Source organism: Bactrocera neohumeralis, chromosome 5, assembly GCF_024586455.1.
Source record: "Bactrocera neohumeralis isolate Rockhampton chromosome 5, APGP_CSIRO_Bneo_wtdbg2-racon-allhic-juicebox.fasta_v2, whole genome shotgun sequence".
In the NCBI taxonomy this organism is placed as follows: domain Eukaryota; kingdom Metazoa; phylum Arthropoda; class Insecta; order Diptera; family Tephritidae; genus Bactrocera; species Bactrocera neohumeralis.
Window position 1 is genome coordinate 28,782,284 of NC_065922.1, and position 26,950 is coordinate 28,809,233.

Consider the following 26,950-nt stretch of genomic DNA (forward strand, 5'->3'; position numbering starts at 1 on the left):
GGGCTGATTTTAAGAAATAAAATTAGAAAAGAATATTTTTTGCAAAAAGAAAATTTAAAAACATATATTTTTGCAAATAATTTTCATATTTCGAACCGAAAATTTTTATCAATAAAAAAGAAAAAAATAAATATTTTTTTTTAATATGGAAAACAATTATTTATGAAACATATTTTTAAATAAAAATTACATATTTTTAAAAAAATGTATCCAAAAATTTCACTTCAAAAAAAATTTTTTACTTTATACATGTTCAGAAGGCTAGAAAGAAATTGAACCAAATCTACCTCTTAACTGAATTTTCATTTTAATTTCCTACTTATTTCGCATTCGCAAATTTCGGGAAACATTTACAGTGCATTTTTTGTTATTTAAAGAATAATTTTAAATTATTTCTCTGTTAAAAGACAAAAATATTCCTACGACTTTACGTCAATACTTTTCAAACCCGTAAATCTGTGTGTATATATGTGTGCTTGTATGGCCAATAACAACGTCTGTTGCCAAGAAGAATGAAAATTCCCTACAGTAATCAACTGGCACGAGGCCAAAGGTAATTCGTTAATAAGGAAAGGCAACAACCTTACCAACAACACGCTGTAGTGCGCGCTTGTGTTACGCTATTTGTTACCGTTTAATGCATTTCATTCGAATGCTTATTTAACACATTACCTACATATGTATATACATATGTACATGTAGTACATACATACATATGTTTATATTGATTAGGCTACAAATGAGTGCTTATTGCTGATGTGATGAGGCACATGGCAGTTAGAAACACACACCTTGGCACGTGCTTTGCTGAGCTAGCGGTTGTTAGACTTAAATATATGTATGTATGTATGTATGTGGTAGAGAGTATTTGCTTACAGAAAAAGTATTCTGTATTTATTGTAAACAAATTTTTGTATTTTAAAATTAAAAAAAATCCCATTTCGATTTTCCTGTCTATTTAGCTCCCTTGACCCTAAAGGAGTTTCACTAAAACTGATTTTATAAATATTTTTTTTTCATTTTTTAATTATCGGAAACATAATTATCTTTTGCTAAAAAAAATTACCCAGTTTAATAAGTCAATGAACACAACGAAGTTAATGCAAACGGAATTCAATCAAATTTTGCAATTTCAATCAAAATTCGCCGATTAGTGGTTGTTCACCTTGTCCGATTGCCCAAAAGTGAATAATGAATGCACTGCAAATTTGAAATGATTTCAATAAATTCATTGCATAGTGATTCAGCTATCAATGTCGGCTATGCGAAAATATTGCTTTTTTTGTTTATGAATTTATGATGGGAAATATTTGAAAATATTAACAATAAATTATGAAAAGAAAATTAAGTATAATAAAAATACTAATAAACATAAAACTAAAAAATACACCTATATACAAATGTATATATATAAATATATTTATATTTTAGCTACAAAAATTATAAAAAAAATGTAATTATTAAAAAATATTTAAAACCATTTTTAAAAACTAAAAAAATATTATTTTTAAAAAATTATAAATAACGAAAAGTATTTTAAAAATATTAATGCAATTAATAAAATCAAGGATTTAAAAAAGAATAAAAAATAATATTAAACCTAAAATTATAAAAGTACATCTATATACATATATACATTTTAGTTATAAAAAATATAAAAAATTTAATTTATTAAAATTATTTAAAAAATTATCAAAAATTATTTTGAAAAAATTATAAATAAAGACATTTTTTCAAAAATTATTAAAATTAATTAAAACCAAATTAAATTTCTAGCTTTTCGAGAAACTATTACAATAATGGTATGAAAAATAAAAGAAAAATGCGAAATAACAAAAAAAAATATAAAAATTATTTAAAAAACTTTTGAAAATATAGAAAATTTTATAAAAAAAATTAAAAGTTTCTTGATTACTTTTAATGACAATAACTTTTTTAGAACTTATTAATAAATTTAAAGATATTAAAAAAATTGCAAAAAAATGTGAAGATAATAAGAAAATTAAAAAAGAGAAAATAAATTGAATAGAAAGTAAAAAAAATATAGAAAAATATGAAAAAATAAAACAATTATAAAAATTATTTAAATCTTTTTGTTTAAAAACAATAAACTAGTGAAATAGTTATTTCGTCTATTTTATTGATAATAACTTTAACTTTAATTTTATTTGAAATAAAAAGTAGAAAATAATAAAAAAACAACAAGAAAATTTTTAAAATTAAAAAAAAATATAAAAAAAAATATATTTGAAAAAAAATAAACTGTTTTATGAATTCAAATATCAGTTTTCATGTAAAAATAAAAAAAACCAACAAAAAATAATTTAAAAAAATTTAAAAAAAATATTTTAAAAAAATTTTAAATTGTAATATGAATTAAAATATCAGTATTCATGTAAAAACAAAAAAAAAAAACACAAAAAATAATTTTAAAAAACTTGAAAATTTTAAAAATATTTTAAAATATTAAATGGGATTATGAATCAAAATATCCGTATTCATGAAACTGACATATTTTATTTTTTACTTGATACATTGTCATGATAACAAGATAACTTTTTTAAATTTATTAAACATTTCACTGATTTGATTTACCGATGTACTATACTGCTAAATATTGTTTGTAAGTTAATTGTTGTACATTCTTATTATTATTATTTTGCTTTTTAGCATCAACCTTTTAACCTAACCTAACCTGAGTACTTTCTTGGTCAAATTATTATTTTGCCTACAAAAAACTTAGTTTACTGCCTGTGAACACCCCCTTGTGCGAGGTGACTAACAAAAATCATTATACGCAGCAAATCAATGTTCAAAGCGTAAAGTTAAGAGTCATCATTGATATAAAAAGTATCGACTAGTTATGTTTACAATCGCAGTTTGGGTGAAGGTCAAACCTATTTTGAACTACATGCACTCAAATGTACACATAGTATATTTGTATATATATATACATACATATAGTATAAAGTGTGTTTTACAACAGCTGATAAATAAAGTAAACAAAAATTTGTGAAGAAAACATAACTGCTAATAAAAGTTTCGTACAAACAATCACACATATATACGAGTTAATGATCTCTGCATGATTTCACACAAAATTTCAAATGCGCTTAATTCAAAATATTTCATATGCGATGACGCATTTAATTAAATTCAAACTTCAATAAATTTGACACACACTCTTTTGTGGCTGTGCTATTAGCATTATTGTTATATTATTATAAAACCATTCCGAAATTCATTTGCGCGAATTTGCAGTATTTAGTGCTTATCGGCGGGCAGCTGCACTTGTACGTACATATACTTATAAATACATATATATGTGTATGTGTGTGTATATTAACCGCAGTCTGTTGCAGACAGACAGTTGCGTTGTTATGTGTGTGCGTATTTCAATCTTGTTGCGCCGCACTGCTTAGTTGCTTGTCTCTGTACTCTTTACATATGTACATACTGCATACATTTGGCACATTTTTGTGTTGGTGTGTGCTCTTGATGTCAAGCGAAATGCGTAGATGTTTTGAAAATTTTCCACGCACACAATAACAAATAAACAAATCAACGCTAAACACACAAACCCATTTACTTAATGTAGGATACCCAGGCGTATGAGTCATCTGCATGAATGTGGAGCAAGTGTAACAGTAAACGTATGACGGCGGTAAACAACAAGGTGCAGCGTGAAGCTGCAAAAGAGTAAACAAATGCAGTGATTGGCGAGCAAAAAGTTGTTGTTTGCAAAAAAAAAACAAAACAAAAACAAAAATATTTAGTGAAAGTTGCCGACATTTCTGAGCTGCGGTGGGGGTTGGCTACTTGTTTTGCATATTAATATCAAAACGAAAAACCCAAACTTTGGCTGCATTGAAGCTCGAATACCCTTCACAGGTGCATTTTTGACAGCATAAAAGGGTATGAAACGTTTTTACCTAGATTTTGATTGGTCAGCTTGTATGCGTGCTATATATAGGCTGTAGTGGTTCGATCTGAACAATTTGTTTGGAGATTTTGCCGCTGTCTTGAGTAATAATCTCTGACGGTTCTTTGCAATCTTGTATTACTTAGAGACCCATATACACGAAAATCGTTTACCGAACCGAAAATCCATCTCTTCTCAGCTGCTTACAGCAATTGATATGAATTTTGAAATAATCTTTTTTTAATTTCGCAATTTTTTATCTCAGCTTTCTGATGCAAATCAGTGTTTACTTTTTGCCGCAGGCTTAAGTTGACACATTTTTCATATTTAATTAAGCTTAATGACATGTGTGTTTTTTGTTTCTGTAAGTGAGTTGACAAATTTCTGTTTATGGCTGAATGCACTTCAATGTTGTTGAACTATTATTTTATCTACACAGACGCATACATACACTTGCGGCTCACACACATGCCTCTACATACATACATACATACGGTTATGCATATAAATTTAGAATAGATGGTGTTAGGTAAATAGCAGACGGCAATTACGGAATTATAAAAAATTATTACGAAATAATCATAACGAAAAATAGTTAATAGTAGTGACAATCAATGTACTTACCACTTGTTATTTATGCCGAAATCAGGGTCAGGATACAATTTTCACACACTTTTAATTATTTAAATTAAAAACCATTTAATTAAATTTATTAACACTAACACAGGTTTGATTTGATTGAAGGCTGAAAAGAAATTTAGAATGAAGATTTAGAAGTTGTTTAATGTGTAATTTATTTTCTAACTAAAAGAATATAAAATCGCATGATACAAAATTGTCTAAAGTCTAGCAAACAATTTTTCCAACATATTTTTATAAAATAAATTGCATTCAAAATGTATTTTAGTTAAAAATTGGTTTTAAATTTCAATGAAAAATATTATATATATATGTATATACATATATATAATTTTTTTTAAATTCTGTGAAATAATTTTCTCCAAATAAAATTTCAAAGGAAATACACGCAAAACATATTTTTAAAATAAATTGCAATTAAAACGTAATTTTTTTTAATTAAATTTTTTTAAATTTCAGTGAAAAAATCGCATGAAATATATATATATATATAAATTTTAATTCATCAACTAACTTTTCAAAAAAAAGCACGCAAAATATATTTTTGTTAGAATTTTTTTTTTGGTTGAAAATAAAATCGCATGTGACCAAAACGTCTAAAATCACTCAAATAATTTCAGCAAATAAAATCTCAAAAAAAAGTACGCTCGACAGTTATTTTTTGCTAACATTTGTACGCTTCAACAGCTTTACAACAAACTCATCAATTACAATACACCTACAGCAAATCACTTGTCTCCAATTTTTATTATAAAGTGAAGCAATTCATCAGTCTCCACCTTTTTCATAATAATTAATGTACTCAGTGCACAGCAAGCAATCATATGTTTTTTTCTAAATTGACTTGAGCGCTTTAAACTGACAATTCTCGTTTTTTTCTATTGTGCTCGGACATTTCCAACAAATAATTAGTTTTATTTTGCTGCGTTAATTTGTTTGAAAAAATCGCTGATCGATTGCTTTTAAATATTGATTAACGAGCGACATATTTTGAATTGAATAATAATGCATAAACAAGAATTCAAACTTACTTAGAATAAAAAAATCTAACAGGTAAATGAAGTTGTCAAAAATAAAAGCTTAAGTAATACATTTCTGATGGCTTAACAAAAATCAAAAAAAAACAAAAAAAAACAACAAAAAAAACTTAAAAACATTTTTAATAACGACACAGACACTTATTGAGTTTGCCTCTTTAAGGGTAATTATAGTCACTTAAATTGATTTTTTCGATGAAGAGTATTCTTGGAAAGGAAAAACTCGCTTAAAAATGTTTAATTCAATTATAAATTTTTAAGCAAAACAAAAATTCTATTATAATTTCTGTATTATTACGTCAATGTTTAATTTGACAAACCCATCAATCTTTAATTTTGTTAGAAAATGCGCAATTAATATAAAAACTAGTTATCGCTTTTTGGCATTTCGCCAGTTTGGAGGGAGCGAATCAGCGATTTTTTTTCTGTTTTGTGAAAAGGAAACTGGCTTTAGTTCATAAAATAAGCCATAGAATATTATATTATATAAGAAAAATTTTGATTGGCTAACACGACTTTATATACAAAATTTTGAATAAAAGGCTTTAATAACCAAAAACAGAAAGATAAACTCGAGTTTATTGGTAACTTTGGTGTTAATCATTAAACACCGAATTTACAGAAAAAAATAAATAAATCTGTACTATTTTATTTACAAGCTTGTAAAAATTTGCTCAAAGATAAACTCGAATTTATTGGTAATTTCGGAGTTTAACAAATCGAGTTTACAAAAAAAAATAATTTGTGTTTAGATAGGCGTATACAGGATTTGCAACATAATTTACCTGTAATACTGAAAATTTTGGTAATGACAAACCCGAGTTTAACTTAATAACTCCGGGGTTAATAGTAAACACAGAGTTTAAGAACAAATTAATTCAATTTGTAAGTTTGTATTGACAAGCTTGTAAATCTACTCACAGATAAACTCGAGTTTATTGGTAATTTTAGTGTTCAAAGTTAAACACCGAGTTTACGAAAAAAATTCTTTATTTTGTGTTTAGAGATGCGTAACCAGGATTTTAACATAATTCATCTGTAATATTGCAATTTTTGGTAATGTCAAACCGGAGTTTAACTGAATAACTTTGGTGTTAATCATTAAACACCGAGTTAAAGAAACAAACTCCTTTAATTTTTCTTATGCGAAATATTTTAGGTGTTATAACAAGAGTTTGAGACTTGATATATCGTCAAGATGGAAAAAATTTACTAAGAAGTAGAACATTAACAGCCTTTTGAAAGTTAACATAAGCACCATTTTTGGCAAAATCAAAAATATTTGGAATTTTTTCTATTTATTTTTAATTTTTAAATAGAGTTGCAAAACGTTTAATTTATTAGGACTGACTTAAATGCTATTTATTTTATTACAAGCTTTTCTATTTATTTAAAAAGTATTTAAAAAATAAATCACAAAACATTAACTTTTCAGAAACATAAAGCAGCTGAAGTACTTACTATCTAGTACTTTCTTTATATTTCATAAATATGACTGACTAACCACACTTGATTGTTTCAAGTATTTTCCATATTTTTTATTTTCATAGATATAACTGAGTAACCACACTTGACTGCGAATGACTTATGATCAAAAATAAAATTTTATTGCTCCATTCAACCCTGCTTTCCTAATTTACGCATACATACATACATACATACATACTTTGTATAGCGTTCCAACTCAATAATTTGTAGACTGCCAAACGTCAACGGCAACCAATTGCCGCAAATAATTAAAAATCTCCGATGTAATTTTAACGCCCACAGCAAACCAATTGTCTCAGAATTTTGCAATTAAGAAAATTACACATTTCCCAAAAGTAATTAATCATTAAGAAATTAATCAAAAACAACAAAAAACAACAAAGTATAAGAAACTAGCAAAGGCAAGTTAGAATTTTACAAAATTTAAAAAACTTTTCCTAAACGGAAGCGTGTTATGCAGCGTTTTTGCATCAGATACTCCAATAATTGCACCGAGCACTACAACAAATACACGTCTGTGAGATAGCAGTGCAGGAGATTGTCGGAATTGATAAATGGGAAGTTGCAACAATGATTTATGTGAATTTCCGCAATACCGGCCAGCAAAGGTGAAGTACAGCACGTAGAGGGTGTAAATTTTTATTAAGCGCATTTTAGCAAATATTTGCGCAATCAAAATGCGCAGCATATCATCTTCCCGGAGCGCTTGTGAATGTGATGTGTTGAATGAAGTACAAAGAAATTTCACAGAAAACTGAACTTCCTGCTAAACAGCACAACAAATATAAACAGTGTTAAATTGAAACACATAATTATATTTAATTTCTTTTTGTGAAAAAAAAGCAAAACAACTTATGCAAATTTGTGCAATAAATTTAAATTTCTACCCGGATCGTGTGGAGCACATTAACACATTTATTGGCAGACGTTTAGGCAGAAGCTGCAGCATGCATATTAATATTTGAGGTTAAAAAATATAAACATTACCAATTGCATATATAAATTTGGCAAAAATAAAGATATACTGCACTTTTAAGTATAAAATGGGCAACAGTAAAAAATTATTACAATTTTATCTTCAAATTTGGCAAAATTCATATGAAGCCACAAGCGGACAACAACGATAAATCGCATCAAATAATTGATTATAAACCGCACAACACCTTTACTACAATTATTTACTATGTTACTCATACGTCATGTTGAGCGCTGCTGTAGTGGCCGTCAAACCGCCGGCTGCAAGCACGATTTCACATGAAAAACCGCAAACACATATGGATCACAGTAAACCCAAGATATGTCAATTTATTTTTTATTTTTAATTTTTTTTTGATCATGCACATTACACTTTTTATTGTTGCTATTGTTGTCAATGAATTCTGCAAATAATTGTGGTTCACATTATCAGTTTCAGCGTATATTTCTTGCGAACGTGCTGAGTGTTGCTTAAGTTTACTACAGTTGAGGCGCAGAGACACTATTCATGCTTACTTTTATTGTTGTTGTAGTTATATGTGATCTGATTGTTGACATTGGACATCGGCTCATACATCAGAAAATACATAATTTGTGTTGCTGGTCAGGATAGTGTTCCAATAAAGGTGCCACTGCGCTATTTATTTTATGTTTGTCTAAGAAAAGAGAAACTGCGTAGATAGAACCTCAGTATCTCAGCGTTTGAAGATAACAAAGCATATTTGTTCTTATTTGGTGCTAATGACGTCATATGAGTACTTGTGAGTGATTGGCGGGTGAAACCTTAGACATTTGTGATTATGTTCCAAGCTATGCTCCGCGGCAAGATCAAACAAATTTATAGACTGTGTAGCATATTCATGTGAATGGCAATCTTTTCAATGCAAATTTCTCATTACATGACAGTTAGTATTTTTATTTGTTAGTTTGGTATTTAGTTTTTAGGAGCACGCTTTTGAAAATTATTCGATTGAAAATAAAATAAAAAATGATGTAAAATTGAGTTGAAATTTCGAAAGACTAATTTCGAACATAGACACGATTAATTTTTTATAACTTTCAAAATATTACCTAAAAAACTCTCTTAAACTCGAGTTTATTATTTTGAGTTTAAAGTTAAATTCAATAAATACAATTAATAATTTGTTTATAACATACGCCTAAAAACTTTCATAAAATCGATTTTATTAGTCGGAGTTTAAGCTTTAACTCAATTCATAAGCACGGAGTTTACCAAAAATAGATCAAAAACAGAAAAATTTCAAAAATGAAGTAAACTTTTCGAAAATACAAAAAAAAAATTCGGTATTACATAGACTTGTTAATGAAAAAAGTATTTATTTGTGAAGACTGTAGACGTAAAAAAGTATTTATTAAGTAAATGTTTAGATTATTTTCCAATATTTCGTTTTTATTTTTTGGATTTCGAAAGGGATAGAAACCTGGCTTACGCCTAATTCGTATCTCGTAGCCTGCCACACTTTAGAAATTTAAAAAAAAGTTAATCCTTTGTACTTACATATATTGACTTTGTACTAAAATACAAATATGAAAATATTTACCTATAAAATCTCCCGCTGTTCCTAAATCTATATTTTCCAGTTTTCAATTATTCATAACCTAAAATATTCGAAAATGAGTGAGTGAACCCCGAATATATTTACTTACTCTTAAGTGAGTTATCATTTAAATACTTATTTATTCAGATACCGCTTTTATTTACATATCCAACGACCTAGCATTAAAGTAAATACTGATTTTGCAGTTTTTGTTTGTTTTATAAATACGTCTCCTTATTATGACCTTACGTATGTTTGCGCTTTTTATTGAGTACAATAAATTTAATGGCATTTTGGCGGTTTATCTCATTACAATTCTTCTTTCTTTTGAGGATTTTTGATTTTTAAATATCTGAAAAATATGGCCTGTGCTATTTGTTATTCAAAACTATTTCATTCATATATTCAAACAATTTCTTACCATCTTTACAAAATAAATTTGACTAAAACGACTTAAGTATTTCCTCAATATAAATCTTAAATTTTTTCGTCTGCTTTTTAATGAAAGTTTGATAATTTCATGTTAAAAAATGCGGAAATTTTGCTTACAAGCGCATTTCATGTAATAAACTTTATCGCAAAGAAAATTCCACAAGCTTTCAATAAAATATTTTCCAATCAAAAGCAAGAACATTCAGGAAGTTAACACAACAACTACGCTACATACAAGCTTTAGCAATTATGTATGTAGATATAAAGGGTGATGTCAGGCACAACAAGTACTTAAACGTAATGCTGTTATTCTCGCTTCTTGCGCTAAATAATGAAGAATTCTTTATGCAACTTTCAACACCAAAAATGATAATAAATCTTATTGAAATGGAAACATTTCATTGTCTTCAAAGTGAGTGAATACTTTGCGGTATTTACGGCTTGCTAAAAGCCAATTTGTTGTTGTTGGTGTTGATGTAGTGGCTTTATCGGCGATTTGTTGCATTGACAGCAGGTTCACCAGCAACAGGCACGTAACAGTCAGACGAACGGACAATCAGTCACTCAATCAATGGATCTGCCAAGAGACAAGGCGAGACAAGGTGGCTTTTTCCAATAATTTACATTATGTTTGTGGGTTTGTAAGTACTTGATATGTTCTTATGTAGGTGCTTGGGTATAAACGTGATGAGCACTAAGTTAAAAAGGGGGAAAAAGATGGGAGTTGTGGGAACGTGTTGCGATGGGGAGTAATCAAAAGGGATAAAAAATTCGAATTAAAAATAAAATTATTAAAAAAGTACAGTGTTGCCGTATGTGGTGTTTTGCATAATAGTAAAAGTTTTTATTACCCACTCTTCGCTAGGAGAGAACTATAGATCACAATATGGCAATTATTAAAATGGAAGCATCCACAGGTACACGGAATGAAAATTTTTAAACAAATAACTACTTAAAATGTAATTCAAAAAGCAAACTGTAAATAATAAATAGCAATAAAAAGAAATAAAAATCAGCAAAAACGCATTACAACAATCGTACGAGTATAATACAATCATAACGATATAAGTCTATTTGTGCACCCACATTACCGAATATTGGCGAAATTTCATTGGTGGTGGCATTCATTAGTGACTAGGAAACACAAACAAAAGCATAATGGCATATATAAAGACGCTTATGTAGATATTTGAGTGGCGCCGTCGCAAAAACGTGATCAGCCGCGTCACTTTTGGCCTACTTTGACTATACGGCAACGCATCTATGCACAGATACATATAATACACAGCTGCGGGCTATATATTAGATGTGCACATATGCATATATCGATATAAATATGTAATATATAAGTAGATATATGCGTTAAAGTCGTCAGTGAAAGATAATAATGTGCGAAACTTATTTTATACTTCGCAATGTAAATGGCACACTAGTTTAATGTGTTTAGCAACATGTTGCAGACAGGTGTTCGATATCGTTAGCAACATACACAAATAAGAAATTGTTGAAAATAAGGATTTAAGGCGTAAAAATGATGTTGCTGGAGAAGAAGAGCTGAAGTTTAAATTAGTATTCAGCAGAAGTGGATTAATGGAAGCCTGCCCAGTTGAAAATAGGGTGGCTTGGGAATATAAATGTAATAGGTATGATTTCTTGTACACTTAAATCTTTTTTCTAATAGAGAAAAGTATGTTTTTTTCAAAATTGTATAACATTAATAGACATGTGATGTTTCAGACCACTTTTTATGTTGAATTATTATCTTATATTTATTTATTTAAAGCATTTTCCAGTAACTAAGTAATATTTTTCCAAAAACTACTTATCCGAAATTTATCCGAACTCGGTTATAAACGCGAAAGCGATCTTTACACTAATAAAAAAGAACAAGAAGACTTTTCCAAAATTTAAATTTTTGCGCCCTATCCTTCCTTTTCTTCAAATAGTTGGTATGTGACTTGAATAATATTTTATTCCTAATTATAAGACCGCCTAGTTGTAGGCTTTGATTTTTTTGATATAACAAAAATTAAGTGAAGCATACATTTAGGAGTAAAACTTAATCAAGATGCTAAAATACGAGTTAAAATTTTTGGTATATAATTTCTGTAGATATTTAAGCGCTTCAGCCAGAATTTGAAGAAATTATAGTGCACGAGGTTAGTATTACATACATACAAGAAGAATACACTTTACCTTCGGCTTCATCGAAACTATAATATCCTTCACAGAAGCATTTCTTATGGCATATTTAAAAGGATATAAGCAAATTATTGTGTTGATTTTGATTGATCATTTTGTATGGCAGCTATATGCTATAGTAATCCGATCTGAAAAAATTCTTCGGATATTGTGGCACTGACTCGGACAATAAACTTTGTCAAATTTCGTGAAGATATTTTGTACAAAAGAGTTTTTCATACTGGGCCTAGATTTTGATTGACCATTTTGTATGGCAGCTATATGCTATAGTAATTCGATCTGAAAAATTGCCTTGGATAATGTTATATACAAAATTTTGTGAAAATATCTCGTCAAATAAAATAGTTTTCTATACAAAAACTTCATTCTGGTCGCTCTGTTTGTATGGCAGCTTTATGCTCAGGTGATCCGATATCAAAAAGAAAAAAACGACCGGCGCGCTGTTGTTAACTCGCGGCGTCTGTGCCAGTAAAGAAGAAGAAGAAGAAAATCTGATATCAATGATTTCTTGGGCAGAAATACGACATTAATTTCTTGGTGTTACAAATTTCGCGACAAAGTTAATATACCATTTCGGAATATAAATATTTATTCACATAATATTTAATTAGGAAACTGACTAAGCTTCTATTGATACAAGTTTTCAGATCTTATATTCAAATAATTTCGACTCAAGTAACTTATAAGTTATACTCAAATATACTTTTCAACCGCCAAATTTGGCCTATAACCACTTGCTAAATATTTAATTAAAAATAACCCGCAAAATATACGAGTTTGCGTAAATATTCTTCAACGAACATATTTAAAATTTATTACGCGTTTGATATACGCATAAAGGCAAATCATACATTTGCTCTTGGGGATTCCCACAACCTTTATTTTAAGTAATGCTCCAAGTATTCACAAATGCGTTCAGTTTTCTTATAAATATAGCTACAATTTTATTAACATAAAACAACACAATTTAGTGAAAGGTTAATGCGACATACATAAGTCCAAATAGTTAACAAGCGCGTAAGCAAAATATTTTTAGATGCATTGGCCAAACGCCTGGACGCGGTAACTAAAATTTGCATGAAAGCGATACACAACCACACAAACTAAGATGTCGTTGCAAAGGTTGAAAAATAAAAATCGAAAACACGAAATACGCGACTGCTTTGCTAACTAAAGAAATGTTTGAATCTTTTATTGCTTTTGTTTTTTGAATGCTCAAATAACTGGCCCAGCAAGCAGTCAGAGAAGACAGCTGATGCGAAGCTCGGTTTTGCATAAACACACAACGAATGCATACAAGTTAAGTATTTTAAGTTATACTTAGCGCCAGCGTCATGCGATAGCCAGCCGTTTGGGTGCTATTTCAACCCAAGTAGACGCTAGTATCCAATACTTTGTCAGTTGGTTGACTTGACTTGACTTGAGTTGAGTTGAGTAAAAGCCCAAATCGAAAACAAGCCGCTGATAGATAAAACATTGAAGACAACACCAAATGCGCGTAAAAACTAGAAATGAGAAATACAATATGCATACGGTAAATATGTATATTTGTATATATGTACATATGTATGTATATGGGTTTGAACGAGCTAAAAATGTGTGCTATACCGGCGTAAACTGGATAAAACTAGAAACGGTGCGGTTTTCTAACATCATTTGACTTTTCGGTCGCTTGTTTGCTGAAGAAAAAAAAATAAAAATGCTAACAAAAAAAATCAAATAAAAGAAATTATAGTAATAAATAGTCGACTATAAAATATTCATGGGTAATCAGATATTTATGTAAATTAGTTTGTAAATAAATATGAGGGGTTTAAGGCATGCTTAGAAATATACATATATATATAAGTATGCTGTATGTGTATTAAGTTAAAGCTGATTATACGATTGATTTGCTTAAATTACTGATTTATTGCCTTCTAGCTAGACCAACAAATTTAAATAAATCAACTCAATTTTTTCTGATTTGAAGAATTGCGCGTTAGAGCATTCAACTTTAAGATCTAGCACAACATTAGATAACGGCATAAATTACTTTCAGCATTAGTATTTGAGGGCAGCTACACTGATTGACAACAAACTCTAACGAAAGCACTGGCATAGTATATACATATGTATATAGTATATATATGTGACCTGGTCTACGGAAAGGGGGCTTAGGTGTCAAAAAAAAGGAGAACAATTAATGAGATAACGAGAAACTGACGATTATTTTTAACAGCTTTTCCCAGAAAACTAGTTTTCGCACGTTAGCTCTCTTTTCGTAGACCAGGTCACATATACTTGTACTGCTACTAAAAAATACGAAAAGACTTTTTCGACTACCAATATATCTATACATATATATGTTATGAATAATAAATATTAATTTTTAACATAAATTTCATATTAATCATACATACATACTCACACATAATACATATTAAAACTTTTTACAGTTTATTGCACACACTCACACACGCAAATATACAATTGATTTCATTCTTATGTTAATCACCCACTCATTTGCATACGTTGAACTCGTAATCAAAATATTATAGATTTAATTTGATTTCCATACAAAAGCAGTTCAACAATCAATACTTGCATAGCTAGTTGCTTGTTATGCGGAAGTGATAATGAGTTTATGTAAACGCAGTTGGTATTTAAATTGTTAGAAACAAAAAGGCCTTTGTGGCTTTTAAATATGCAGTCATTTTTGAAATAGTCTCGCATTTTATAACTTTGTAGTTTACGAGTTCGAACTAGCCTGCAGTTTGCATAATTAGGGGGGGGCGGTAGCACATACCCGGTATATAGACATACTAAGTTAATACAATTGTATAACATGTTTAAGTATATTCAGGCGCTTAATGATTTCTTCGAATCGCATTTGCGTAGTTACATATATATCTATATTGGTATATTCAAATTATATATTGATATTGGAATATATTCCTGCACAAATCAATGACTTGCGTATTTCAATGATTGAACCTGTTTAAGGCTACTACTAATTGGTTATTGATTAGATATATTTTTAGAATAGTAACGCAGTAACGGCTGGTTCGGTTGAGTTGATATTTTTCACGAACTTCTTAGATATTTGTCAGGAAAATATGATAAGAATAAACGCATAGAATATTCGATAAAAATTTCGATTTTTTAAACTACTCTGGACTGCAGTATCTTTCACAAAACTCACATTTTTTGGAAAGCAGCCATTTTTCAACAATCAGTATTTTGAAATTTTTTAATCTCCCAATTATTATCTGTGTTCATCTGTGTTAATAATACATTTTTTGGTTTTTGGTTCTGAGATATTTATAAGCTGAAAAATCAGCCTTACCGCCAGGCACTTTTTTTGAAGGTGTTCATGCAGATGCGTGATCAAGAGAATCCAAAATTTTTCAAAATAAATTGAAAGATATAAAAGTAAAGTAGACTCTACAAAATATATTATATTTTTTATATATTAAATCCACTGCCTCTTTAAAAAAAAAATTCACCAAAATTGCGTTTTTCGGCCTTGCGAGTGGATATATTCTCTTAAGGGGTTACTTGGGTTTACTGGTTTCAAAAAATCAATTTTTTTGTCTTATTAAATTCTACAACACCTATAGAATATCGTCCTAAATAATTTTAAGCTGATCCGAGTAATAGTTTCGGAGATACAGCCCTAGAACTTGTGCGCTCGAAGCTGGCTAGGCTAAGTGTGCCTTTTTTAAACGCCTTTTTCTCGAAAGTGTGTTTTTGAAGTCGACTGGCAGGCTTTCTCGAGAACTGCTCAACCGATATTCATGCAATTTTACACAGGTGTTTGAAATACAATTCTTAGAGACATGCACGAAGGATTTTTTTTCGATTACTATTAACTATTAGAAAAAAATGTCGCGAAATTTTAATTTTTAAAATCCAATTTTCAGTTTTTTTCCTTCGGCCTAGCTCTAAGTTAAGGTTTCAACTTTTTTTCGAAAATTTCAGAATTTCTTTGTTAATAGTGTATGTTTATAACAATAAAAAATTTAATTTTTTATATGAAAAAAAATTGTTGAAAAAACGCTGTTTTTTACCAGAGAAAGCCCATGCAACCCCTCCTTAGCTGTTTGTAACGACCTTTTTGTGCGGTTTATAAAGAAAGTTTAAGTGCAGTCTCAGCATCATAAATTACTGTAGTCTCAAATTTCATCTATTAACTGCAAAAACAGGATATAAAAAGGTACATATATATACGTATTTAATTTTATTTTTGCATTGTACAATTAGTACCATTTTTCTAAAGTCTGAAAAGCTTAACTATAATAAATCAACGCTTGAATAGAACGTGCATTAAAAATAGAATTTTTATTATATCCGGTTGCTTAAAAAAAGTATACATACAAACAGTATAACAGTATGTTTATAATGCACACAAAATTCTTATTCTATTTTATTATTTATTGCTTTATTTTATTTTTTATTAGCGTGGTCAAATTCGTTTCAAAGCGCTGAGCATTTTGTAATGCGCACTTCAAGAATCAATGGTAATTAATTAACCCTTTTGTGTGACTTAAAAAAATTCTTAAATATTAATCAAGTTATATGTTATGATACTACATTTAAAGTTGGCTTTGAAGATATACTTTTAAACCGCTTACATTTATTTATAAGCGTAGAATATGTCAATGTTTGAATAGCAATAATATTGATATTTATTAAAAAATGAGCTTATTTTGTGTCCAAAAAAAAGTTAAAAATCGAAATAAATGTGTGCCCGAATATTAAAGCTGCTTAAAACTAATGACGCAGACAAATAGTCAAGAGCGCAAGTCTGAGGAATTGGGGAATTTTGCGTGCAAAATTGCATTGTAATGTGACATTCTCTTATTTATGGTACTGGCGGTGCTTTGTGAAGATATACTGAAGTGGTTTGATAATTTTTAAATTAGAAAAAATTTTAATTGATTTATTGAACTATTTTTAAGTTCATTGGTCAAGCTTTATTGTGGCTAACAATATATTAAATTGTTTTATTTTTCAATAGAGTGAAACGTTAATTATGAATCAAGACTAAAGCACTGTGGGCTGTATAAAAACAGCTACAGTATCTTTGTTACGGTTCAATTAAATTTGTAGAAACTTGAATCCTCATTGCAAACTTTCTTTTATATTTTTTAATAAATTTGTTAATAAAACTTTTTGAATAATTTTTAAAGTTTTTTTTATTTTTTTTTATATTTTATTTATTTATTTTTTTCTCATAATTTTATTAATTAAATTTTCTTCATATTTTTTGAATAATTTTTTTTGTAATTTTTCCCTTTTTATATTATGTTACAATTTTAAAATAATTTTACAATTTACAATAACAATTTAATTACCGTTTCAAAAGCCGCTCAATTCTGTTTACAGCACAGTTTCACTCAGCAGCAAAATTGCATGCGATATTTTTTACAAGCTTTCATATTTTGCTTTTCATTTCATTCCAATTTTTTGTATAGAAATTTCTCGTATGTAATTACAATGATATTGCATTTGAATGCATAAATCTTTGTGTTCGCAACTGGAATTACCAGAAGCTAATTTTATTGCTCCAAATAAGTAAATTGATTGTAAAAACTGCAATTATCTGTAATAAATTAATCTAGTTGTCATTTGCAAAAGCTACTGCTTTTAATTTAATTATTGTCAAAAAATATAAAATTTTTTTGTAAATCTTATTTCGTTTATTTATTTTTATATTATTTATTTATATTACTTTTAAAACGGATTTTTGCAGTGAAATATTTATTATTTTTAGTTTAAGTTTAAAAGAAAAAAAAATATTTTTTTTTAATTTTTTAAATAAGTTTAAAAGAAAATATAAAATTATAAATCCATTGGGCATATATTTAAAGTTCCAAAAAAGCGATAACCAATTTTTTAGACATTTCTCCCCAAAAAAATTTTATAGGAAAAAAGATTAAAAAATTTTCGCAAGATAAGCGATCAACTCATAGGCACATTTCTCTAAAAAAGTATAATCTACATACATACATTAATTATATTTTCAATATTATCTACCATACAATTTTTCGTAAGCGAAAACAACCGGCAAATTAAAAAACAATATCATTTCGTGACCTAAAATGCAAAACAACGTAGCATCGAAAAAATCGAAATTTAGTTTTTTTAATGCTTACGATGCTCTACAGCATATGGCATATATGTAGCATAAAATTGTCAGCTTTCGCAGTCAGATATAACCAATTTATAACTATTTAATAACCAAAAATTTTCAGATATAACAATTATATAACCATTTTATAACCAAAACTCAAATTTTGTTTCAATATGAGTGGTTTCTATTATAACGTTGTCCTTCGCCTATAAACTTATGAAAGGTGATGTTAGCTTGTTTTGCATTTTAGGTGCTGAATTTTAATATTACCCAATTTTACTATCATTAGCTTATATCTATTGAATACTAAGGCAAATATTAATTAAAAATATATGTATATATATTCGCCTTTGACATATTATTATTATATTCGCTTTCTTTATTTCTCATTCAATATTTTTTATATCTCAGATTTTAATCTATAAATTTCAATTACTTGTTCTTAATGACTTCATTGTTCAGCAAAAAAGAAACTTGATATTTCATTGTTGCTTAATTAACTTAAGCCGTCTACAAATTTATGGCGGATATACGGCTTAGGTCCGTCTGCGTGAAAAGTAGCAACACAAAATGTAATCTACTGGATTCTCAATTAAGTGCAATGTTTTTTATACAAATAATTCCGTTTTTTTTCAACTAATTTCGTCTAATTACATATTGTGAGGAAGTATATGGAAGTTATGTAAATACATATGTATAAGCAGTTTTTATTTTATCCATAATTAAGAGCGTTATAGCCATACTGAAATTATTTATTTCTAGTTGTGTGTGGCTTTCCTGATATTTATATCGTTAATATTGAAAGTATGGCAAGAAAAAGAGGCGGATATTTTTGCAATAATGGCGCATGCAAGGTTGTCAATTATTGCTGGTTTTTATTAAGGGATCTAGTGATAAAAAAACAACTGTAATTAATTTTTTTTCAGGGATCTAGTTATGAAGAAAAATCCATAATTAAATTGTAAGTGATGGTATAATTGTCATTACACATATTTATCATTACAAACTAATTTATTTATTATATTATTTGATTACCTACAAGTTAATTCTGTATATTTTTTATAACTAGATTTTCTTTAACTATTTAGTTTACTTTATTTAGTTACAAATTTCATTACAATCAATATCGAATTGTTCGATTACTTTCAATCAACCGGCGTTAATGCAATAGTTATCAATATGTCAACGTAGTACACTACAAGTTTCTATCTAGCTAAGAATTTACTTTCAGCAAGCATCTTCAGCTTGCCCTTTCCACTTAAATATTTGCCCTAATGCCTTACACCAAAAGCGCTAACGACTTTTAAACGATTTATGCATATTGATTTGTACGCTCAGCAGCTGTCCCGCAGCCCCAATCACTTTACCGGCAGCGACACCGCAATTCACTGTTCACGTGATCTTTCCAGTTCATTGATTCAGAGAAATCGTATGCGTAACAGACATTTACAAGTCGGCAAGTGCTCGTCGCTCATATGCATATCGTGTAACACGAACACAGAATACGGCATTACAAATGCCGCCGCTGCTGTCTTTGCACGGCAATCGATAGCACTATCAAAATTATGTAGAAGCATGTAAGTTTTTATCGCTGCTACGTACGCTCACCGGCGTAACCATCAAATTTAAACAGAAAACTTTAATATATGTATGTATAAGAGAAAACAAAAAAAAAAAATAAAATAAAATGACACGATCAACACTGTATTCATCGAACAAATGATTCAAATGCAAAGCGGTGGGAGGTATAAGTATATATACTTACATATAATATATTATATTTTTACACATATGGATATATCTATATATTATATCAAGTGTTTACATTCTGTAACTGCATTAAAGATGAGTGCTACTTAATAGTTTTCACTGTACGATCGCCATTTGGAGGCTCTTCCGACAGACAAACAAGTTGGCCGCATGTCTGTCGCGGCGCAGCGTTTGTTGTGCGCATTGATTTCCGATTGTTTCCGGTTAAAACTAGATGTTGTATGAAATGAAAACAAAATGTAAATATATATTTCATTAAGAGTTGTGTAGCGCTGCTGGAATTTTCCGACGTTATTAGTTACAAGTTTATTAGTGGATATACGCGCACAAATATTATATTATACATGCAGGCATATTTATGCGCAATCAGTGGAGAAATGGTGGTGCATTTATTACTGTTAACGATTACAAACGATGCGCTGACATTTGTTGTTAGCGCATTTGGGCGTTTAATAAATTGTGGTTAACTTCGCATTTTTAGAGAAATGGAAATGTGTTTGTTTATAACTATTTCTATAAATTATCTCGTTACAATTAATGTGAACATAAACACATCTAACTTCGTTTTGTCATTTCTTAGATATGTAGTTAGATTTAACCGCTATCCTTTTGTAAAGAAATCTGTGTGCGAAAGCAATACACAATTTTGCAGTTTAATTTAATCCAAGAGAGGTTGCAGATATCTCATTAAGCTGATATAACCGCTTGCTATTCGATCGCTGTTTGCTCATGACTGCCTCTTATTTTTATGCCAGTTGTCTGTTCGATTCACCAATTTTACAGTTTTGACCTATGTTTCATTATGACTGCTTGTCCTATTTATACCAGTTGTTTGTTCGTTTCACTAATTATACAATTTTGATCTCTATTTGGGTGAAATTGTTTATTATTTTTATGACAGTTGTCTGTTCGACTCGCTAATCATACAATTTTGATCTCTTTTTGATTATGACTGCTTATCTTATTTACACCAGTTGTCTGTTCGATTCACTAATTTTACATTTTTAAACTTTATTTGATTATGACTACTCATTCTATTTATGTCAATTGTCGATTCAGCACTTGTCCATTTTGGACCATCTACGAACGTTATTTGTATACCATAAAGTAAATTTCCATGGGGTGACTTCAGGATATTGAAAAAATTCTGTCCACTTATTTTTATTTATATTTTCTTTTTTTTTAATTTTTTATGTAAGTCTTCTATTAAATATCAATTATTAAACTTATACAAATAAATATAAAATATAAAAATAATATAAATATATATATTTCTAATAAATTTTCTTTTTTATTTGCAGATTTTTTTCTATATTTCGGGTGATATTCATAGCCGTTAATTTTATTCGTATATAATTGATGGGAATCATCAAAGCGGAACTACTAGATCAGTTAGTCTAATCAGGTGAGTTATTAAGATAACGCAAAGTAAATAACTAGGAGCAAACTAAAAAAAATATAATTAATTAAACTTTGTAAAAATAGATATATGCATATTTGTTTTTGTTCTACTACTACCTTAGAAGACAATAGGAATACCTATATTGTGAACGTAACGTTTGAATGCGATATTATAGATCAGACGTAAATTAGTAAAGAATAATAATACTTCTGAATTACTATATAGTATAAATAAAGGATTATTTAAGTATATTAAATATATAAGCGACAACTATACAAAGAAATTAAAAAAGAAAAAAAAAATAAATAGATAACAAAAATCAAATTATATGAGAAGCTTTCTCCGAGCTGAAATATTATTTTCATATAAATTGAACTATAGTATATAACTGGATTATATTCTATATCATTCCCTATTCAATAACTGAACACTAACAACAATTTAGGAGAGATTTGCTTTAAAACCGAATCTTCGCAATATAAAAAACAGTATACAAAAATCTATCTAAATCTTAGACCTTTCTAAAACCTCTCAAAGTTTTTGCCGCTATAAATATTGGGCAGTCGAAAAAGTCTTTTCGTATTCCTAATAAAATTTTAATTAATTTTTTTTATTTTTATGCAAAAGTTATGAAACTTTTATAGCATTTATCCTAGTATATTAAAAACTAATCAGCTATATCTGGTTTCTGCACAAACGCAACGTAACTTCACTATACATACAATACATTTATGCATGCTTATAAAAAAAAACATTAAATCAAACTCACAGCCATAAAAAAGTTCAGAACCTTCACACCACATATTATACGAACGCACTCTTAGTTCCACCTTCGGGTCATATTTTATACGCGACTTATCGGCACTTGAAAAATTTGCTGATCGCTGCTGCAAATTCCAGCATATAAAGAGTTTAGGGGCTTATCGAAAAGAATTAAATCAGTGCAGAAAAATCGTTTGGTAATAATAAATTAATCGTTGCAAGCGCTAATTTATTTCATACCACATGTTATGAAAAATGCTCAAATAAAAAAATTCAAAATAGCATACATACGCCATTTGATTAGCCAGATTCCGATACTTCGTGATTGATGAAAAATAAAAAAATTGCTGAGAGAATTTATTGCTCATAAATAAGGCGATTTATTGTCAAGTAGCTGAATGTTGGTATAATTTTTATTTTTGCTTTGACTTTTACTTTGTTGAAGTGCTCTCACAATAATATATTAATTTTTTTTTAATAATATTTTTTAATGAATGTGGGGTTGTTTTGTTTTATTTTAAGTTTTGTGCTGATAGCAATATTTATGTGCGGTTTTGGCAACAATTTTTTTACGTGACAGAAAATTAAATGCTTTCCATGAATGAAAAATTAAATAAAAAACTATAATACTCTGTAGCAACTGGTTGCAAGAATATACAATTGGAATTCTACACATACATTTATTACAAAATTCAGCATAAACCATAATACCGCTTCAGAGAAATAAAAATACGACCTAATAATGCTCCTATTCACAATTTTACACCGTAACTCTATTTAGAAATCGCTTATACACCCAGCTCAGAGCAGATTGGTCTTATATATGTATATATGAACGTCCATAGCTTCTTTAACAAAAGCTGCTGCTGACTTCTTATAATGCGATTTACAAGTATATATTTTCAGAACTTGTATAGAAATAACGGTGTTTTATAACAACCTCATAAAATTCTTCCGAAGCAAAAAAAAAAAATCTGAAAACGATTCGAACAGTTCTTTCATGCAAATGAATGAATTCTTACTTCATTCTTTGTGGCCCTTCTCTATCATTCTCTTTTATTAAATATAAATTTACCGTTACCAAATTTCAGCGCCAAAAAATGGCATTGATATTCATACATACATATATACATAAATGCATATGTATGACTGTAGTATGCATTTTGCAGTTAATTGCCTCCACTGCCGTCACAGCTGATTGCATTTTGCATTTTCTCTAAAAATAGAATTTTTTAATAGCCCCACACAACAACACAAAGTGAAGGGAATTAAATATTTTTCGGCATTACAAAATATGCTTCATTGCACACTGGAAATACTATAAATACATACATACGAACGTAAACTGTACGAAAATAACTCAAGTCTTAAAAAAGTGCCTATATAACTTTAAAAATAGCCGCCAATATCGTTAAATGATGTGCAATACGAAGATGTATATTTATGTAATGTGCATATATACGAGTATAAGTAGCGTCAAAAAATTTTTTTACCGTTTAGAGCTCAGCAGGTCGAAAAGTTTCGCTGGTTAATGCAACAGGTGCGCAGCTGACATTTTGCTGGCGAGGGGTTTTGCAAAGGAAAAAAATTATAAAAATCAGGATTTGATCTGTTTAGAAAATTAACGGGATTATCAGTGCAGATTGATTTAATAAGAAAAAGTATGAATTTTACTAAAATAAATTTCAACAAAATTTCAGAATAAAAATTGCAAATTGAGTAACAATATGTCACTTGGCAGGGGAAAAAGTACTTTAAAGCATGTTTTCATAAGCAAAAATAAATATTTTTTAACAAATATATAATATTTCTTTATGAAAATATAACAATTTTGTAAATTCGTTAAAATATGATTATATTAAAAAAGTTTATTGGTCTTCAGGAACTTTCGTCTTACCTTCTTTTACGGAAGTATACTCATCTATACCTTATACAAATAAAAAGAGTTATAAAACAAGTATTGTAACAAAAATTTCTTTTAAAACTAGTTCAAGTCGACCAGATGCTTTAGAAAATTATACATTCTCGAAACCTCTTTGAAATATATTCCTCAAAATCGTAAATCAAATATATATTTAGGAAAATATATTTTTCTTAATTCTTCGTGGCTTCGAAGGGCTTCTTCTTTTTATAGTTAATCATTTTATTCCAAATATTTTCGAAATTCTACTTACGAATAAATTAATTCATTAGCGAAAATTAATCTTTTCGAAATGATTTTAGCGTACAATCCGGGTCAATTTTGATCAGATGCCGCCGATTTAAATGCTTAGTCCATCAGTAACCGTATTTCTGTTACTTTGAAGGCATATTCATTTTGATGATCGAAAATTAATTTTTTTCGAAACGAAACGTGCAGTTCGAGTCCAATTCGATCAGATGGTATATTGAAAACTTAAATGCTCAGTTCATTAATAACCATATTTCCGTTCTTTTGAGAGCATATTAATTTTTTATGACTCAAAAAAATTTGAAACGGTTTTTGCGTGCAATCCGGGTGAAATTTGATCAGATAATAGACTGAAAATTTAATTATCAGTTCATTAATAATGGAATTTCCCTCACTTTGGGAGCAATTAATTTTAATTCTTTTTTTGTACGCTCAAAACCAACTCCGACATTTTAAGGCCCCTTAGTTTTTTCTAACTAATATCAACTAAGTTAGCCACCTGCTTCAAGTCAAGTCTTTTATTATGTATAAAATATGTAAGAAGAGTCATTTGATCCGAAAACCCCACCTAGTGTGCGGCCCTGACACAGGTATAGCATATACACCCGTAAACTCAAAGCATACAAGGCATTATTATTATGTCGCTGCAACATGTTGGCACTGCTGGCAATCGTAAAGCAACAATAAAAAGCGAAAACAAAACTGCCTTCAATCGTGAGACGTTATTGCGAAACTTTAATTGAATTGCAATTACCTTTGCCATGGCAAGCGAACAAAGAAAAAAATATTAAAAAATATTTTAAAAAATTAGCAAAGACAGCAAAAACCATCAATTGACCAATAAATAATAATCGCCAGCTAGTGGCGGCAACAGCTGAGCAAACAGTAGTCCTTGCCGCAAATTCCAAATTTTTTACCGCAACATAGCACTTTTTGTATGCGCGTGTGTGTTTGTTGTGTTGCGGCTGAACATCATCACCACAGCTTTCGTTGTTGCGGAAGTTGCGCATTTGCGGTTTGCAATTTCAAGCATTACTCCAAAAGTGCAAAAAAATTGCATAATTAGTATTTCCATAAGTAGTTCTGTATATATGTAGGTATCTGTGCGCAATTTCTCACTTACATACAGACATTTTTTTTCCTAACTGGCATTCTAATCGCTATGAAGGTCTGCCTTCCCACCGGCTTGCAGCGCGCTTGCTTTCTTTCCACTGCGCATAGTGTGCGCTGGACAGACATAAACACACAAACTCATACATATATACAGCTTCGTTTCCATAATTTTTCTCAATGCCTTTTTTACGCCAACATTTCATTTCACAAGTAGCAAATTAAAGTATCTAACAGCTACCGACAGTCGGAAGCAATTGGAGGTGTGAAACAATGTTATAATTGCTGTGTTCATTAAGAAGAAATTGAAAACAAAAAACACATGAGCAACAACAACAACTACTTTAAATAAATATTAACTCAATTAAAGGCTAAGTGTTGCTGGTGAATTGCTACTACTTCGCACTGGCGCTACAAAGGCGCCGAGTGATGATGCCGTGGCGGTGTGCTCACACTATGTACCGTTGATTAATTTATGAGCTTTGATAAGATCACTGTCATTTCAACAAATATCGACTAGTGTTATTTTATTATTTGTAAACAAATAAATTATATATGTACACCGACTATTAGTAATTTGTTTGCTTAATTAATTGCATATTTCCTTTTACTTTGGGATTCACTTCCGTCGGCACTTGCTCAATATTTACAGAACAAAAACCAGAGAAACGTTATTAATAAATCACGTTGCAGACAATTTGATAATGTTCAGAATACTTTGTTTACCGCTATGTTGAGTGGTTGATATTAATAGAACATTACTGAATTTTGAATTAGTTGAGTGAAATATATTATTAAATTATCTCTCTCATTTGGCTATTGAGAAGTAAATACTTTGGTCTTATAACGTAAAGTGGTGGTTTTATGAGGAATTTCGGACTGCTTTCAATTGATAAATTTCTGTAAACCTTTTATTTAAATTTTATGGTATTTTTTAAAAGTAGAGATGGTGTTTATAGTGTAAATAAAATTTCAAATTGAAGCATTTTAGAATTAAGGGGTTGTATGGGTTTCTTCGAGTAAAAAACAGCCTTTTTCCAACATTTAGCCTAGCTAGCCTCGATCGCACAAGTTCTCAAGGCTGCATCTCCGAAACCATTACTCGGATCAACTTGAAAATTTAGGACAAAATTTTAAAATTGTTGTAGAATTTAATAAGACAATCAAAAAATTCGATTTTTTGAACCCCACAAGCCCATGTAACCCCTCAAAGTACTGTCCCAAACTTGTTAAATTTTGAAACATTTTGGATTTCCTTGATCTTGGAGCTGATGATGTCTGTAGATTCGGAAGATTTTTCAGCTTAAAATAATCTCAAAGTCAAGAACCAAACAAATTTACTATTACTATAGATGAATACTACT

At 29.2% G+C, this 26,950-nt stretch overlaps 1 protein-coding gene and 1 long non-coding RNA gene across 4 annotated transcripts in view; one reads left to right on the forward strand and one right to left on the reverse strand.

The window, feature by feature from the left end:
- Window positions 1–26,950, forward strand: part of LOC126759750 (UNC93-like protein) — a 91,073-nt gene that overhangs the window by 13,962 nt on the left and 50,161 nt on the right. For all 3 annotated transcript variants that reach the window (XM_050474849.1, XM_050474848.1, XM_050474847.1), the window contains one exon: window positions 21,444–21,547. The gene's annotated coding sequence lies outside the window, so the exon portion shown is untranslated. The remainder of the gene's footprint in view (window positions 1–21,443; window positions 21,548–26,950) is intronic.
- Window positions 4,549–26,950, reverse strand: part of LOC126759797 (uncharacterized) — a 57,118-nt gene continuing 34,716 nt past the window's right edge. Inside the window, exon 3 of the long non-coding RNA XR_007667079.1 lies at window positions 4,549–4,667. This is a non-coding gene — a long non-coding RNA (uncharacterized LOC126759797). The remainder of the gene's footprint in view (window positions 4,668–26,950) is intronic.